The following is a 6,524-nucleotide window of genomic DNA, read 5'->3' on the forward strand; positions in this document are numbered from 1 at the left end:
TGGACCAGAAAACAGAGCATTTGGCTCCAAATGGAGTCACTTAGTTCCACTTGTTCTTTGGCAAAGATACCCCAACATGTCCTCTAAGAGCTCTGCTCTCAGAGTAGGATGATTTTCCACAGCAAATATCCCAAGGGCCAAGACAGCCACCTGTGCCAGGAGCCTGGCCACAGGCCTGTGATCCAACTGGGAGGGAAGTGGGCTGGCCTTGGTTTATAAAGCCTTGGGCTAGCTAGTGGTTTATAAAGCAGGCAAAACCTTGCCCTGAGCAGAGCACTCCAGCTGCTACCATAATGAAGGGAGCACTGCTTGTGCTGGCCTTGATGGTGACCAGAGAGCTGACCTTCAAGACACATGAGGGTAGGAAGGAGAGTCTGGATGGCCCCGCTGATCCTTGCTCATTGCCATCTCACTGCATCCTTCCCAGTCCTGTCCAAGCCACTTCTGGGGCAGATTCTGAGGGCAGGTGGCAGATCAGTGCCCAGGAGTCCTGCACAAATTTCCTGAGGCTTACAGTGTTTGAATGGGGCTGGTGGTGTGGACCTGGAAGGGTCATTATCTGTGCAAACCCTGGGGGATAGTTTGTTGGGGGTAGTGGTGCTTAGTGAGATGGAGAAAGCAGGCTGGTATGCCTGGGGGCAGTGGTGAAGGGAAGAGGGGTCTCCAAGCCTAGCCCCTGTTTCTGCTCCCTCTACTGGGAGTTCCTCATAGGGAAGATTTTGTCTGGGATGTAAGCAGTCCTGGGAGAGGGCGGGTGTCTGTGGGAGGTGAGTCTGAAGCTTTGGATGTATGAGTTCCTATCAAGTGTTGGGAAACAGAACCTTCTAACCTGGTGATTCTTTTGACAAGGTGTTTTCTGTCTCTGCCTTCAGTGGAAGCCTGCCCTGTGTTTTATGAAACCCTTTTTGCTGTGAGCCTTGGACTCCCAAGTAAAGCATTGAATGAAACCTTGGATTCAATCGAAGCTAATGAAGCTGAAAAAGCAGCCTTTGGGAAAATCCGGGATTGCTTCTTGAAGCAGAACCTGAAGACAGGTTTGATCATCTGAAATATAAGGTAACTTACCTTTACCCACACTGACCTTGAGAACTCACATGCAGCATATTTCATTATGCCACATGATAATAGATCATTCAGTCATGGAATGTGTAATAGAGCTATAAACAGAGAAGCACATAAACATTTGCGTCAACCTGCAGCACCTGTAATATGCAAGCACAGTCCACCTGCACATCCAGCCTCTTGTTACCTAATATGTCCATATCATGTTAATCAGCTCACACATAATAGGGGACTAGTGTCAATGCACTAGGAGAAGTGTATTGAGTCCTGTAATTTTTTTTTCTCACTGAGACGAAGTAGCATTAGAGAAGTAACATTTTAATTTTTGCAGGAAATGAAGCATTCAGCTCTCATACATGTAGCAGTCTGTCATCTCTACTTTAGGAATATTTAAAAGGAACCCCAGGTTTTAGGTCTTCTTCCAGCATGCGACTCCCTGGCTTATAAGCTTTCTGACCTGTGGTCACATCACCTCCTCTTTATCCCTTTTTGATGGCCATTGCTCTGGCTCAGAGCCCCATTTCCACCGACATGGTCTCAGTGCCTACAAGCCAGAAATTCCACTCTGGGGTTTTGGTGCCTAATGCTCCTGTTGCAGTTTCTAGGTAAGTGCAACCACTCACTTGGGCAAATAGTGTATCTCTCGAAGAACCATCTTTTTGCTGTGATTGTTTTTCTTCTGATATAGTATTTGAGATTTGAATAACCTATCTTTGCATATTTTCCTCAAATTGTTAACTCTTCAAAACAAGTGGTTTACCATGATCCAGAATATCATGCACTAATAGAAGCCCCCATGGCACATGGGGCTGTTTATGACACTTGCATGCACCTTCCATCCACCCAGGACACCTGACCGAGGAGGCTCAGGTGTGACCCAAACCCAGTCCTCAGCACCATATTCCTCCTTCTGGATCAGCCCCGGCTGTTCACTGCTGACCCTTGTCATCTCCTCCCCTCCCTGGTGTGACTGGTGGATCTGTCTCCCTCCTGACATCTGTGCCTGGTCTACTAGAGAGCCATCCTCCCCCTGGGGCCTGCTTGCAGCCCCCTTTCCAGTGGTGGGACTGTGGGCAGAGGTTCTTGGTAGGGATGGGGCTGAATCCCTGAGGGTGAGGCGTGAGGTTTTCCTGGGGAGACAGGATAGCCTGGCTGTGGGCTCAGGTCCAGTCCCTCCACCTCCTTCTCCCTTCCAGGTGTCCATCATTTTCAGTAATGATTGCATCAGCTATAAATTGTCCTCAGTGGTGAATGCTGTTAGAGGATTGGCTTCCAGTCTGCTCTCTTTGGTGTGAGAAGCTTTGCTAGTTGTGCTGGGTCTGCACTTGATCTTCCTGCCCTGTTCTCCTTCTGTTCCTGAAGCTGGAATCCAGACACCTTCCCCACCTGATGTGGCCTCTATTAGGCTGAATCTAATAAAAACACTGCAACATTGCTCATTGTGCCCAGTGTCTGTGTTCTGTGCAGGGAGGATGTGAGGCAGGAGGTCTTCAGTGATGGTGAGAAGTGACACATGTGGTCACTGAGAGCTTGGGACCAGGGTTCGACAGAACCTACACCCTGTCCCTGGCAAGCTGTGGGAGTATGGGCAAGTTTGTTGTAACTTTCCAAGTCATTCTGTCATCTGCTACACGGGGATGTTGTGTGAAGACTAAGCAAAATAACAAATGTGTAACCTGTGACATCACCAGCCTGGCTGGATAAAATTGTTGTTTTGGGGCACAGATAATATATGTCTCACTCTGGCCTTCAGCACAGTGGCAGAATCTCCAGTCCCTCTGGTTATTGACAGGTGACATCAGAGATGGCCTAAGAGGGTCATCACTGGTACCCTCTTTCTCCCAGTGGCATTTGCCATTTTCTGCTTCTTAGGTGGGTGTCTTCTGAGGAGCCAGCATTTCTTCAGGGACACTTAGTGCCACTGCCGTTCTTTGTCCTGCACTGGGGGCCAGGAACCTCATGATGTGTGGCTCTAAGTAGCTACCCCTGTGGGAACGTTGTTTACATGGAAATAGCTCATGCTGTGAAGTGTGAATTGCAGGATGTGTCACATGGTCTCGTGTCCCAAATCCTCTGCCTACTTCTGAAAGCATTAAATGGGTAGTTCCATTACCATAGGAGGTTTATGAGGCTACTAGGGAGGGACTAGAATTTAGCCCAGTTTCCTAGGGTCTAGCATAATGTCAGGCTACAGTCAGCATGACCCATATAAAGAGTGGCATAACTGGTAAGATATCTCTACCTTCTGACCAGACAGGCATAAGTTTACATACTGGGAACTGAACTTGGGACTTGGAGCTAGTGGCTAGGGCCTTGAGTCTCAGCTCTTCTCTGACCTGCTGTGTGAAATTAGGTATTAAATACACTGAATCACTCTTCTACACCTTGATTTTATGTATACCAAGTTCTGTATGCTCTGCCAGATTTAGTATTCCGTGTTTGTGCAGCTCAGTTGCTTCAGTTTTGTATGACTCAGCATATTTATGGGCTGTATCCCCACCAGGCTCCTCTGTCTGTGGGATTCTTCAGTTGGAATACTGGAGAACAGGTTGCCGTGTCCTCCTTCAGGGGATCTTCCCAACCAGTGGATTGATCTGGGTCTCCTGCCTTTCGGGCAGAATCTTTATTGTCTGAGCCACCAAGGAAGCCTCTGACTCACCTCCCCATAAATAAATTTTTGTTCTAATGAGGTTGACTTAAGGTTTACCTCCAAAACTAAATTCTTCAAGTCAATCAAGAAAATTGTGATAAATAGGAAATACAAGGAGGGTGGTTTTCACCAAGTATTACAATAGAAGTTTGTCTCCATAAATAATCTAGTTTTAGTGGAGGAATAGATAACTATCTGGTCATTGTGACAGAAGACAAAACCCACAGATAGAATCCAAGATAGTTTCAGTGCAGTTCAGTTCAGTCGCGCAGTCATGTCCGACTCTTTGCAACCCCATGAATCGCAGCACTCCAGGCCTCTCTGTCCATCACTAACTCCCGGAGTTCACCCACACTCATGTGCATTGAGTCGGTGATGCCATCCAGCCATCTCATCTCCTGTTGCCCCCTTCTCCTTCTGCCCCCAATCCCTCCCAGCATCAGGGTCTTTTCCAATGAGGCAACTTTGTGCATGAGGTGGCCAAAGTATTGGAGTTTCAGCTTCAGCATCAGTCCTTCCAATGAATATTCAGGACTGATTTCCTTTAGGATGGACTGGTTGGATCTCCTTGCAATCCAAGGGACTCGAAAGAGTCTTCTCCAACACCACAGTTCAAAAGCATCAATTCTTCAGCACTCAGCTTTCTTCACAGTCCAACTCCCACATCCATTCATGACCACTGGAAAAACCATAGCCTTGACTAGATGAAAATCTGTATGCAGGTCAAGAAGCAACAGTTAGAACTGGACATGGAACAACAGACTGGTTCCAAATAGGAAAAGGAGTACGTCAAGGTTGTATATTGTCACCCCGCTTATTTAACTTCTATGCAGAGTACATCATGAGAAACGCTGGGCTAGAAGAAACACAAGCTGGAATCAAGATTGCTGGGAGAAATATCAATAACCTCAGATATGCAGATGACACCACCTTTATGGCAGAAAGTGAAGAGGAACTAAAGAGCCTCTTGATGAAAGTGAAAGTGGAGAGTGAAAAAGTTGGCTTAAAGCTCAACATTCAGAAAACAAAGATCATGGCACCTGGTCCCATCACTTCATGGGAAATAGATGGGGAAACAGTGGAAACAGTGTCAGACTTTATTTTTTGGGGCTCCAAAATCACTGCAGATGGTGACTGCAGCCATGAAATTAAAAGACGCTTACTCCTTGGAAGGAAAGTTATGACTAACCTAGATAGCATATTCAAAAGCAGAGACATTACTTTGCCAACAAAGGTCCATCTAGTCAAGGCTACGGTTTTTCCAGTAGTCATGTATGGATGTGAGAGTTGGACTGTGAAGAACGCTGAGTGCTGAAGAATTGATGCTTTTGAACTGTGGTGTTGGAGAAGACTCTTGAGAGTCCCTTGGACTGCAAGGAGATCCAACCAGTCCATTATGAAGATTAGCCCTGGGATTTCTTTGGAAGGAATGATGCTGAAGCTGAAACTCCAGTACTCTGGCCACCTCATGCGAAGAGTTGACTCATTGGAAAAGACTCTGATGCTGGGAGGGATTGGGGGCAGGAGGAGAAGGGGACGACAGAGGATGAGATGGCTGGATGGCATCACGGACTCGATGGACGTGAGTCTGAGTGAACTCTGGGAGTTGGTGATGGACAGGGAGGCCTGGTGTGCTGCAATTCATGGGGTCGCAAAGAGTCGGACATGACTGAGTGACTGAACTGTACTGAACTGACTAGATGGACCTTTGCTGGCAAAGTAGTATCTCTGCTTTTTAATATGCTTTCTAGGTTGGTCATAACTTTCCTTCCAAGGAGTAAGTGTCTTTTAATTTCATGGCTGCAATCACCACCTGCAATGACTTTGGAGCCCCCCAAAATAAAGTCAGACACTGTTTCCACTGTTTCCCCATCTATTTCCCATGAAGTGATGGGACCAGATGCCATGATCTTGGTTTCCTGAATATTGAGTTTTAAGCCAACTTTTTCACTCTCCTCTTTCTCTTTCATCAAGAGGCTTTTTAGTTCCTCTTTACTTTCTGCCATAAGGGTGATGTCATCTACATATCTGAGGTTATTGATATATATAACAATAACAGTTTATTGAATCATGAAGGAATGGCCTTTAAAAAAATGACATTGAGAAAATTGAACAAACATTAAAACAGTCTAGATGGATCTCCCAAGTCTTTTCTTTTGGATTTATGTGGAGTAATTATTTAACTGCCATCATTCCAATAGTTAATTATTCATTTGTCTCAGCTCATATTTCTTTTACCCCCTCCCCCCCCACTCTTTCAGTTTGACTTTCATGACATCACAGTTTTTTTTTCCCCTCCTGCTTTACTTGACGATCCTTCTCATGTCTTTATGATTGAGTTCTATAACAAGGATCAGCCTCTGCATGCCTTTCCTTCCGTATATATCTTCAGTTTGTTAGTGATATCATCCAGCTTCATTTTAACCTTATTCATAACATTTGAATTTAAATCTCGAGTCCAAAACTAAAACATTGAAAAGCACAGAATTGATCCTCACTTAATATTTATTTAGTTAATGGATCTGTTTTTTATAAGCACTAAAATTTTCGTGAGGGACAAATATACACACATTTATATAATGAATAGATTATTCAAAGGAAATTTTCAGCAAAATAATATTTCCCTTTAGAAATAGCAGCTAGTTTGTGACTTCCTTGATGGTTCAGTTTTATAACTCCGAGCTTCCACTATAGGGCGCACAGATTCAATGCCTGGTAGAGAACTAGCATTCTGCATTGTCCCTAGCCAGAAACATACAAAAAGCTGATAGTTGAATGTAATCCCAATAAAATAACGACAAGATTTTTTTTT

The 6,524-nt window shown here is 45.0% G+C and overlaps 1 long non-coding RNA gene across 1 annotated transcript; it reads left to right on the forward strand.

Annotated features, from left to right (window-relative positions):
• The first annotated feature begins 249 nt into the window (after nucleotides 1–249).
• Nucleotides 250–2,497, forward strand: LOC112580165. The gene is made up of 3 exons (XR_003104425.2): nucleotides 250–360; nucleotides 873–1,056; nucleotides 2,259–2,497. It is a non-coding gene; the product is annotated as an uncharacterized LOC112580165 (long non-coding RNA).
• The last annotated feature ends 4,027 nt before the right edge of the window (nucleotides 2,498–6,524 follow it).

This window comes from Bubalus bubalis, chromosome 18 (genome assembly GCF_019923935.1).
Source record: "Bubalus bubalis isolate 160015118507 breed Murrah chromosome 18, NDDB_SH_1, whole genome shotgun sequence".
NCBI classification, from domain to species: domain Eukaryota; kingdom Metazoa; phylum Chordata; class Mammalia; order Artiodactyla; family Bovidae; genus Bubalus; species Bubalus bubalis.